Source organism: Moschus berezovskii, chromosome 13, assembly GCF_049115385.1.
Source record: "Moschus berezovskii isolate FMDL1 chromosome 13, NW_MosBer_1.0, whole genome shotgun sequence".
NCBI classification, from domain to species: Eukaryota; Metazoa; Chordata; class Mammalia; order Artiodactyla; family Moschidae; genus Moschus; species Moschus berezovskii.
The window spans coordinates 92,677,777-92,690,070 of record NC_142472.1 but is presented as its reverse complement, the minus strand read 5'-3'; positions in this window follow the sequence as shown (position 1 = coordinate 92,690,070).

The following is a 12,294-nucleotide window of genomic DNA, read 5'->3' as shown; positions in this document are numbered from 1 at the left end:
GAAGCAACACCAGCGAGTTCCTGAGGTCCCCGTCGCAACTCGAGAAGCACCCCCAGCTTCCCGACGCAACTCGAGACATACCCCAAAATTATCCCCTCAGTGCGAGATGAGGAAATTTGGTGATGCAGAATCTCAAGAGAAATACCACATTCCCTCTGGAAAGGCAAAAAAGTACTTGACACCCTTTTTTCGACTCAGAAAGTTACCTCAGACAGCCGTCCCCTTTGGAGAGGAGAACACACTTTACGGACTCAATTCGAGAGGAGCCCCTGTGCACATTGAAGGGCTCGAGAGGAAACCGGAAGTTCCCCTTCCAACACCAAACGGGACCTGACTTCCCTGAAGCAACCCCAGCGAGTTCCTGAGGTCCCCGTCGCAACTCGAGAAGCACCCCCAGCTTCCCGCCGCAACTCGAGAAGCACCCCAAAATTCTCCCCTCCATGCGAGATGAGGAAATTTGGCGATGCAGCATCTCAACAGAAATACCACATTAACTCTGGAAAGGCAAAAAGGTACTTGACACCCTTTATTCGACTCGGAAAGTTACCTCAGACAGCCGTCCCCTTTGAGAGGAGAACACACTTTACGGACTCAATTCGAGAGGAGCCCCTGTGCACATTGAAGGGCTCGAGAGGAAACCGGAAGTTCCCCTTCCAACACCAAAGGGGAACTGACTTCCCTGAAGCAACCCCAGCGAGTTCCTGAGGTCCCCGTCGCAACTCGAGAAGCACCCCCAGCTTCCCGCCGCAACTCGACAAACACCCCAAAATTATCCCCTCCATGCGAGATGAGGAAATTTGGCGATGCAGCATCTCAAGAGATATAGCACATTCCCTCTGGAAAGGCAAAAAGGTACTTGACACCCTTTATTCGACTCAGAAAGATCCCTCACACAGCCGTCCCCTTTGGAAAGAAGAACACACTTTACGGACTCAATTCTAGAGGAGCCCCTGTGCACATTGAAGGGATCGAGAAGAAACCGGAAATTCCCCTTCAAACACCAAAGAGGACCTGACTTCCCTGAAGCAACCCCAGCGAGTTCCTGAGGTCCCCGTCGCAACTCGAGAATCACCCCCAGCTTCCCGCCGCAACTAGAGAAACACCCCAAAATTATCCCCTCCGTGCGAGATGAGGAAATTTGGCGATGCAGCATCTCAAGAGAAATACCACATTCCCTCTGGAAAGGTAAAAAGATACTTGACAGCCTTTATTCGACTCAGAAAATTCCCGCACACAGCCGTCCCGTTTGGAGAGGAGAACACAGTTTACGGACTCAATTCGAGAGGAGCCCCTGTGCACATTGAAGGGCTCGAGAGGAAACCGGAAGTTCCCCTTCCAACACCAAAGAGGACCTGACTTCCCGGAAGCAACCCCAGCGAGATCCTGAGGTCCCCGTCGCAACTCGAGAAGCACCCCCAGCTTCCCGCCGCAACTCGAGAAACACCCAAAAATTATCCCCTCCATGCGAGATGAGGAAATTTGGCGATGCAGGATCTCAAGAGAAATACCACATTCCCTCTGGAAAGGCAAAAAGGTACTTGACACCCTTTATTCGACTCAGAAAGTTCCCTCACACAGCCGTCCCCTTTGGAGAGGAGAACACACTTTACGGACACAATTCGAGAGGAGCCCCTGTGCACATTGAAGGGCTCGAGAGGAAACCGGAAGTTCCCCTTCCAACACCAAAGGGGAGCTTACTTCCCTGAAGCAACCCCAGCGAGTTCCTGAGGTCCCCGTCGCAACTCGAGAAGCACCCCCAGCTTCCCGCCGCAACTCGAGAAACGCCCCAAAATTATCCCCTCCATGCGAGATGAGGAAATTTGGCGACGCAGCATCTCAAGAGAAATACCACATTCCCTCTGGAAAGGCAAATAGGTACTTGACACCCTTTATTCGACTCAGAAAGTTACCTCAGATAGCCATCCCCTTTGGAGAGGAGAATACACTTTACGGACTCAATTTGAGAGGAGCCCCTCTGCACATTGAAGCGCTCGGAATGAAACCGGAAGTTCCCCTTCCAACACCAAAGGGTACCTTACTTCCCTGAAGCAACCCCAGCGAGTTCCTGAGGTCCCCGTCGCAACTCGAGAAGCACCCCCAGCTTCCCGCCGCAACTCGAGAAACACCCCAAAATTCTCCCCTCCGTGCGAGATGAGGAAATTTGGCGATGCAGCATCTCAAGAGAAATACCACATTCCCTCTGGAAAGGCAAAAAGGTACTTGACACCCTTTATTCGACTCAGAAAGTTCCCTCACACAGCCGTCCCCTTTGGAGAGGAGAACACCCTTTACGGACTCAATTCGAGAGGAGCCCCTGTGCACATTGAAGGGCTCGAGAGGAAACCGGAAGTTCCCCTTCCAACACCAAAGAGGACCTGACTTCCCGGAAGCAACCCCAGCGAGTTCCTGAGGTCCCAATCGCAACTCGAGAAGCACCCCCAGCTTCCCGCCGCAACTCGATAAACACCCCAAAATTATCCCCTCCATGCGAGATGAGGAAATTTGGCGATGCAGCATCTCAAGAGAAATACCACATTCCCTCTGGAAAGGCAAAAAGGTACTTGACACCCTTTATTCAACTTAGAAAGATCCCTCACAGAGCCGTCCCCTTTGGAAAGGAGAACAGACTTTACGGACTCAATTCTAGTAGAGCCCCTGTGCACATTCAAGGGCTCGAGAAGAAACCGGAAGTTCCCCTTCCAACACCAAAGAGGACCTGACTTCCCTGAAGCAACCCCAGCGAGTTCCTGACGTCCACGTCGCAACTCGAGAAGCACCCCCAGCTTCCCGCCGCAACTCGAGAAACACCCCAAAATTATCCCCTCCATGCGAGATGAGGAAATTTGGCGATGCAGTATCTCAAGAGAAATACCACATTCCCTCTGGAAAGGCAAAAAGGTACTTGACACCCTTTATTCGACTCAGAAAGTTCCCTCACACAGCCGGCCCCTTTGGAGAGGAGAACACACTTTACGGACTCAATTCGAGAGGAGCCCCTGTGCACATTGAAGGGCTCGAGAGGAAACCGGAAGTTCCCCTTCCAACGCCAAAGGGGACCTGACTTTCCTGAAGCAACCCCAGCGAGTTCCTGAGGTCCCCGTCGCATCTCGAGAAGCACCCCCAGCTTCCCGCCGCAACTCGAGAAACACCCCAAAATTATCCCCTCCAAGCGAGATGAGGAAATTTGGCGATGCAGCATCTCAAGAGAAATACCACATTCCCTCTGGAAAGGCAAAAAGATACTTGAAACCCTTTATTCGATTCAGAAAGTTCGCTCACACAGCCGTCCCCTTTGGAGAGGAGAACACACTTTACGGACTCAATTCGAGAGGAGCCCCTGTGGACATTGAAGGGCTCGAGAGGAAACCGGAAGTTGCCCTTCCAACACCAAAGGGGACCTGACTTCCCTGAAGCAACCCCAGCCAGTTCCTGAGGTCCCCGTCGCAACTCGAGGAGCACCCCCACCTTCGCACCGCAACTCGAGAAACACCCCAAAATTTTCCCCTCCATGCGAGATGAGGAAATTTGGCGATGCAGCATCTCTAGAGATATGGCACATTCCCTCTGGAAAGGCAAAAAGGTACTTGACACCGTTTATTCGACTCAGAAAGATCCCTCACACACCGTCCCCTTTGGAGAGGAGAACACACTTTACGGACTCAATTATAGAGGAGCCCCTGTGCACACTGAAGGGCTCGAGAGGAAACCGGAAGTTCCCCTTCCAACACCAAAGAGTACCTGACTTCCCTGAAGCAACCCCAGCGAGTTCCTGAGGTCCCCGTCGCAACTGGAGAAACACCCCCAGCTTCCCGCCCGAACTGGAGAAACACACCAAAATTATCCCCTCCATTCGAGATGAGAAATTTGGCAATGCAGCATTTCAAGAGAAATACCACATTCCCTCTGGAAAGGCAAAACGGTACTTGACACCCTTTATTCGACTCAGAAATTTCCCTCACACAGCCGTCCCCTTTGGAGAGGAGAACACACTCTACGAACTCAATTCGAGAGGAGCCCCTGTGCACATTGAAGGGCTCGAGAGGAAACCGGAAGTTCCCCTTCCAACACCAAAGGGGACCTGACTTCCCTGAAGCAACCCCAGCGAGTTCCTGAGGTCCCCGTCGCAACTCGAGAAGCACCCCCAGCTTCCCGCCGCAACTCGAGAAATACCCCAAAATTATCCCCTGCGTGCGAGATGAGGAAATTTGGCGATGCAGCCTCTCCAGAGAACTACCACATTCGCTCTGGAAAGGCAAAAAGGTACTTGACACCCTTTATTCGACTCAGAAAGTTACCTCATACAGCCGTCCCCTTTGGAGAGGGGAACACACTTTACGGACTCAATTCGAGAGGAGCCCCTGTGCACATTGAAGGGCTCGAGAGGAAACCGGAAGTTCCCCTTCCAACACCAAAGGGGACCTGACTTCCCTGAAGCAACCCCAGCGAGTTCCTGAGGTCCCCATCGCAACTCGAGAAGCACACCCAGCTTCCCGCCGCAACTCGAGAAACACCCCAAAATTATCCCCTCGATGCGAGATGAGGAAATTTGGCGATGCAGCATCTCAAGAGAAATACCACATTCCCTCTGGAAAGGCAAAAAGGTACTTGACACCCTTTATTCGACTCCGAAAGTTCCCTCACACAGCCGTCCCCTTTGGAGAGGAGAACACACTTTACAGACTCAATTCGAGAGGAGCCCCTGTGCACATTGAAGGGCTCGAGAGGAAACCGGAAGTTCCCCTTCCAACACCAAAGGGGACCTGAATTCCCTGAAGCAACCCCAGCGAGTTCCTGAGGTCCCCGTCGCAACTAGAGAAACACCCCCAGCTTCCCGCCCGAACTCGAGAAACACACCAAAATTATGCCCTCCATGCGAGATGAGGAAATTTGGCGATGCAGCATCTCAAGAGAAATACCACATTCCCTCTGGAAAGGCAAAAAGGTACTTGACACCCTTTATTCGACTCAGAAAGTTCCCTCACACAGCCGTCCCCTTTGAGAGGAGAACACACTTTACGGACTCAATTCGAGAGGAGCCCCTGTGAACATTGAAGAGCTCGAGAGGAAACCGGAAGTTCCCCTTCCAACACCAAAGGAGACCTGACTTCCCTGAAGCAACCCCAGCGAGTTCCTGAGGTCCCCGTCGCAACTGGAGAAACACCCCCAGCTTCCCGCCCGAATTCGAGTAACACCCCAAAATTATCCCCTCCATGCGAGATGAGAAATTTGCCGATGCAGCATCTCAAGAGAAATACCACATTCCCTCTGGAAAGGCAAAAAGGTACTTGACACCCTTTATTCGACTCAGAAAGTTCCCTCACACAGCCGTCCCCTTTGGAGAGGTGAACACACTTTACGGACTCAATTCGAGAGGAGCCCCTGTGCACATTGAAGGGCTCGAGACGAAACCGGAAGTTCCCCCTCAAACACCAAGGGGACCTGACTTCCCTGAAGCAATCCCAGCGACTTCCTGAGGTCCCCGGCGCACTCGAGAAGCATCCCCAGCTTCCCGCCGTAACTCGAGAAACACCCCAAAATTTTCCCCTCCATGCGAGAGGAGGAAATTTGGCGATGCAGCATCTCAAGAGATATACCACATTCCCTCTGGAAAGGCAAAAAAGTACTTGTCACCCTTTATTTGACTCAGAAAGTTCCCTCACACAGCCGTCCACTTTGGAGAGGAGAACACACTTTACGGACTCAATTCGTGAGGAGCCCCTGTGCACATTGAAGGGCTCGAGAGGAAACCGGAAGTTCCCCTTCTAACAACAAAGGGGACCTGACTTCCCTGAAGCAACCCCAGCGAGTTCCTGAGGTCCCCGTCGCAACTCGAGAAGCACCCCCAACTTCCGACGCAACTCGAGAAACACCCCAAAATTATCCCCTCCATGCGAGATGAGGAAATTTGGCGCTTTAGCCATTCAAGAGAAATACCACATTACATCTGGAAAGTCAAAAAGGTACTTGAAACCCTTTATTCGACTCAGAAAGTTCCCTCACAAAGCCGATCCCTTTGAGAGGAGAACAGACTTTACGGACTCAATTCGAGAGGAGCCCCTGTGCACTTTGAAGGGCTCGAGAGGAAACCGGAAGTTCCCCTTCCAACACCAAAGGGTACCTGACTTCCCTGAAGCAACCCAAGCGAGTTCCTGAGGTCCCGGTCGGAACTCGAGATGCACCCCCAGCTTCCCGGCGCAACTCGAGAAACACCCCAAAATTATCCCCTCCATGCGCGATGAGGAAATTTGGCGATGCAGCCTCTCAAGAGAAATACCACATTCCCTCTGGAAAGGCAAAAAGGTACTTGACATCCTTTATTCGACTCAGAAAGTTCCCTCACACAGCCGTCCACTTTGGAGAGGAGAACACACTTTACGGAGTCAATTCGAGAGGAGCCCCTGTGCACATTGAAGGGCTCGAGAGGAAACCCGAAGTTCCTCTTCCAACACGAAAGGGGACCTGACTTCCCTGAAGCAACCCCAGCGAGTTCCTGAGGTCCCCGTCGCAACTCGAGACGCAGCCCCAGCTTCCCGCCGCAACTCTAAAAACACCATAAAATTATCCCCTCCACGCGAGATGAGGAAATTTGGCGATGCAGCATCTCAAGAGAAATACCACATTCCCTCTGGAAAGGCAAAAAGTTACTTGAAACCCTTTCTTCGACTCAGAAAGTTCCCCGACACACCGTCCCCTTTGGAGAGGAGAACACACTTTACGGACTCAATTCGAGAGGATCCCCTGTGCACATTGAAGGGCTCGAGAGGAAACCGGAAGTTCCCCTTCCAACACCAAAGGGGACCTGACTTCCCTGAAGCAACCTCAGCGAGTTCCTGAGGTCCCCGTCGCTACTCGAGAAGCACCCCCAGCTTCCCGCCGCAACTGGTGAAGTACACCAAAATTATCCCCTCCTTGCGAGATGAGGAAATTTGGCGTTGCAGCATCTCAAGAGAAATACCACGTTCCCTCTTGAAAGGCAAAACGGTACTGCACACCCTTTATTCGACTCAGAAAGTTCCCTCACACATCCGTCCCTTTTGGATAGGAGAACACACTTTACGGACTCAATTCGAGAGGAGCCCCTGTGCACATTGAAAGGCTCGAGAGGAACCCGGAACTTCCCCTTCCAACACCAAAGGGGACCTGATTTCCCTGAAGCAATTCCAGCGAGTTCCTGGGTCCCCGTCGCAACTCGAGAACCACCCCCAGCTTCCCGCCGCAAATCGAGAAACACCCCAAAATTATCCCCTCCATGCGAGATGAGGAAATGTGGCGATGCAGCATCTCAAGAGAAATACCACATTCCCTCGTGAAAGGCAAAAAGGTACTTGACACCCTTTATTTGACTCAGAAAGTTCCCTCACAAAGCCGTCCCCTTTGGAGAGGAGAACACACTTTACGGACTCAATTCGAGAGGAGACCCTGTGCATATTGAAGGGCTCGAGAAAAAATCGGAAGTTCCCCTTCCAACACCAAAGGGGACCTGACTTCCCTGAAGCAACCCCAGCGAGTTCCTGAGGTCCCCGTCGCAACTCGAGAAGCACACCCAGCTTCCCGCCGCAACTCGAGAAACACCCCAAAATTATCCCCTCCATTCGAGATGAGGAAATTTGGCGATGCAGCATCTCAAGAGAAATTCCACATTCCCTCTGGAAAGGCAAAAAGGTACTTGACACCCTTTATTCGACTCAGAAAGTTCCCTCACACAGCCGTCCCCTTTGGAGAGGAGAACACACTTTACGGACTCAATTCGAGTGGAGCCCCGGTGCACATTGAAGGCCTCGAAAGGAAACCGGGAGTTCCCCTTGCAACACCAAAGTGGACCTGACTTCCCTGAAGAAACTCCAGCGAGTTCCTGGGGTCCCCGTCGACACTCGAGAACCACCCCCAGCTTCCCGCCGCAACTCGAGAAACACCCCAAAATTATCCCCTCCGTGTGAGATGAGGAAATTTGGCGATGCAGCATCTCAAGAGAAATACAACATTCCCTCGTGGAAGGCAAAAAGGTACTTGACACCCTTTATTCGACTCAGAAAGTTCCCTCACACAGCCGTCCACTTTCGAGAGGACAACACAATTTACGGACTCTATTCGAGAGGATACCCTGTGCATATTGAAGGGCTCGAGAGGAAACCGGAAGTTTCCCTTCCAACACCAAAGGGGACCTGACTTCCCTGAAGCAACCCCAGCGAGTTCCTGAGGTTCCGGTCGCAACTCGAGAAGCACCCCCAGCTTCCCGCCGCAACTCGAGAAACACCCCTAAATTATCCCCTCCATGCGAGATGAGGAAATTTGTCGATGCATCATCTCAAGAGAAATACCACATTCCCTCTTGAAAGGCAAAAAGTTACTTGAAACCCTTTCTTCGACTCAGAAAGTTCCCCGACACACCGTCCCCTTTGGAGAGGAGAACACACTTTACGGACTCAATTCGAGAGGATCCCCTGTGCACATTGAAGGGCTCGAGAGGAAACCGGAAGTTCCCCTTCCAACACCAAAGGGGACCTGACTTCCCTGAAGCAACCTCAGCGAGTTCCTGAGGTCCCCGTCGCTACTCGAGAAGCACCCCCAGCTTCCCGCCGCAACTGGTGAAGTACCCCAAAATTATCCCCTCCTTGCGAGATGAGGAAATTTGGCGTTGCAGCATCTCAAGAGAAATACCACGTTCCCTCTTGAAAGGCAAAACGGTACTGGACACCCTTTATTCGACTCAGAAAGTTCCCTCACACATCTGTCCCTTTTGGATAGGAGAACATACTTTACGGACTCAATTCGAGAGGAGCCCCTGTGCACATTGAAAGGCTCGAGAGGAACCCGGAACTTCCCCTTCCAACACCAAAGGGGACCTGATTTCCCTGAAGCAATTCCAGCGAGTTCCTGGGGTCCCCGTCGCAACTCGAGAACCACCCCCAGCTTCCCGCCGCAACTCGAGAAACACCCCAAAATTATCCCCTCCATGCGAGATGAGGAAATGTGGCGATGTAGCATCTCAAGAGAAATACCACATTCCCTCGTGAAAGTCAAAAAGGTACTTGACACCCTTTATTTGACTCAGAAAGTTCCCTCACACAGCCGTCCCCTTTGGAGAGGAGAACACACTTTACGGACTCAATTCGAGAGGAGACCCTGTGCATATTGAAGGGCTCGAGAAAAAATCGGAAGTTCCCCTTCCAACACCAAAGGGGACCTGACTTCCCTGAAGCAACCCCAGCGAGTTCCTGAGGTCCCCGTCGCAACTCGAGAAGCACACCCAGCTTCCCGCCGCAACTCGAGAAACACCCCAAAATTATCCCCTCCATTCGAGATGAGGAAATTTGGCGATGCAGCTTCTCAAGAGAAATTCCACATTCCCTCTGGAAAGGCAAAAAGGTACTTGACACCCTTTATTCGACTCAGAAAGTTCCCTCACACAGCCGTCCCCTTTGGAGAGGAGAACACACTTTATGGACTCAATTCGAGAGGAGCCCCTGTGCACATTGAAGGGCTCGAGAGGAAACCGGAAGTTCCCCTTCCAACACCAAAGGGGACCTGACTTCCCTGAAGCAACCCCAGCGAGTTCCTGAGGTCCCCGTCGCAACTCCAGAAGCACCCAAGCTTCCCGCCGCAACTCGAGAAAAACCCCAAAATTCTCCCCTCCATGCGAGATGAGGAAATTTGGCGATGCAGCATCTCAAGAGAAATACCACATTCCCTCTTGAAAGGCAAAACGGTACTGGACACCCTTTATTCGACTCAGAAAGTTCCCTCACACAGCCGTCCACTTTGGAGAGGAGAACACACTTTACGGACTCAATTCGAGAGGAGCCCCTGTGTACATTGAAGGGCTCGAGAGGAAACCGGAAGTTCCCCTTCCAACACCAAAGGGGAACTGACTTCTCTGAAGCAACCCCAGCGAGTTCATGAGGTCCCCGTCGCAACTCCAGAAGCACCCCCAGCTTCCCGCCGCAACTCGAGAAAAACCCCAAAATTATCCCTCCATGCGAGATGAGGAAATTTGGCAATGCAGGATCTCAAGACAAATACCACATTCCCTCTTGAAACGCAAAACGGTACTTGACACCCTTTATTCGACTCAGAAAGTTCCCTCACACAGCCGTCCCCTTTGAGAGGAGAACACACTTTACGGACTCAATTCGAGAGGAGCCCCGGTGCACATTGAAGTTCTCGAGAGGAAACCGGGAGTTCCACTTCCAACACCAAAGTGGACCTAACTTGCCTGAAGCAACTCCAGCGAGTTCCTGGGGTCCCCGTCGCAACTCGAGAACCACCCCCAGCTTCCCGCCGCAACTCGAGAAACAACCCAAAATTATCCCCTCCATGCGAGATGAGGAAATTTGGCGATGAAGCATCTCAAGAGAAATACCACATTCCCTCGTGAAAGGCAAAAAGGTACTTGACACCCTTTATTCGACTCAGAAAGTTCCCTCACACAGCCGTCCACTTTCGAGAGGACAACACACTTTACGGACTCTATTCTTGAGGATACCCTGTTCATATTGAAGGGCTCGAGAGGAAACCGGAAGTTCCCCTTCCAACACCAAAGGGGACCTGACTTCCCTGAAGCAACCCCAGCGAGTTCCTGAGGTTCCGGTCGCAACTCGAGAAGCACCCCCAGCTTCCCGCCGCAACTCGAGAAACACCAATAAATTATCGCCTCCATTCGAGATGAGGAAATTTGTCGATGCATCATCTCAAGAGAAATACCACATTCTCTCTTGAAAGGCAAAAAGTTACTTGAAACCCTTTCTTCGACTCAGAAAGTTCCCCGACACACCATTCCCTTTGGAGATGAGAACACACTTTATGGACTCAAATCGAGAGGAGCCCTTGTGCACTTTGAAGGGCTCGAGAGGAAACTTTAAGTTCCCCTTCCAACACCAAAGGGGACCTGACTTCCCTGAAGCAACCCCAGCGAGTTCCTGAGGTCCCCGTCGCAACTCGAGAAGCACCCCCAGCTTCCCGCCGCAACATGAGAAACACACCAAAATTATCCCCTCCATGCGAGATGAGGAAATTTGGAGATGCAACATCTCAAGAGAAATACCACATTCCCTCTGGAAAGGCAAAACAGTACTTGACACCCTTTATTCGCCTCAGAAAATTCCCTCACACAGCCTTCCACTTTGAGAGGAGAACACATTTTACGGACTCAATTCGAGAGGAGCCCCTGTGCACATTGAAGGGCTCGAGCGGAAACTGGAAGTTCCCCTTCCAACACCAAAGGGGACCTGACTTCCCTGAAGCAACCTCAGCGAGTTCCTGAGGTCCCCGTCGCAACTCGAGAAGCACCCCCAGCTTCCCGCCGCAACTGGTGAAGTACCCCAAAATTATCCCCTCCTTGCGAGATGAGGAAATTTGGCGTTGCAGCATCTCAAGAGAAATACCACGTTCCATCTTGAAAGGCAAAACGGTACTGGACACCCTTTATTCGACAGAAAGTTCCCTCACACAGCTGTCCCTTTTGGAGAGGAGAACACACTTTACGGACTCAATTCGAGTGGAGCCCCTGTGAACATTAAAGGGCTCGAGAGGAACCCGGAACTTCCCCTTCCAACACCAAAGGGGACCTGACTTCCCTGAAGCAATTCCAGCGATTTCCTGGGGTCCCCGTCGCAACTCGAGAACAACCCCCAGCTTCCCGCCGCAACTCCAGAAACACCCCAAAATTATCCCCTCCTTGCGAGATGAGGAAATTTGGCGATGCAGCATCTCAACAGAAATACCACATTCCCTCGTGAAAGGTAAAATGGTACTTGACACCCTTTATTCGACTCAGAAATTTCCCTCACAAGGCCGTCCACTTTCGAGAGGACAACACACTTTACGGACTCAATTCGAGAGGAGACCCTGTGCATATTGAAGGGCTCGAGAAAAAACCGGAAGTTCCCCTTCCAACACCAAAGGGGACCTGACTTCCCTGAAGCAACACCAGCGAGTTCCTGAGTTCCCCGTCGCAACTCGAGAAGCACCCCCAGCTTCCGACGCAACTCGAGAAACACCCAAAAATTATCCCCTCCATGCGAGATGAGTAAATTTGGCACTTCAGCAATTCAAGAGAAATACCACATTCCCTCTGGAAAGGCAAAAAGGTACTTGACACCGTTTATTCGACTCAGAAAGTTCCCTCAAAAAGCCGTCCCCTTTGAGAGGCGAACAGACTTTACGGACTCAATACGAGAGGAGCCCCTGTGCACATTGAAGCACTAGAGAGGAAACCGGAAGTCCACCTTCCAACAACAAAGGGGACCTGACTTCCCTGAAGCAACAAGAGCGAGTTCCTGAGGTCCCCGTCGCAAC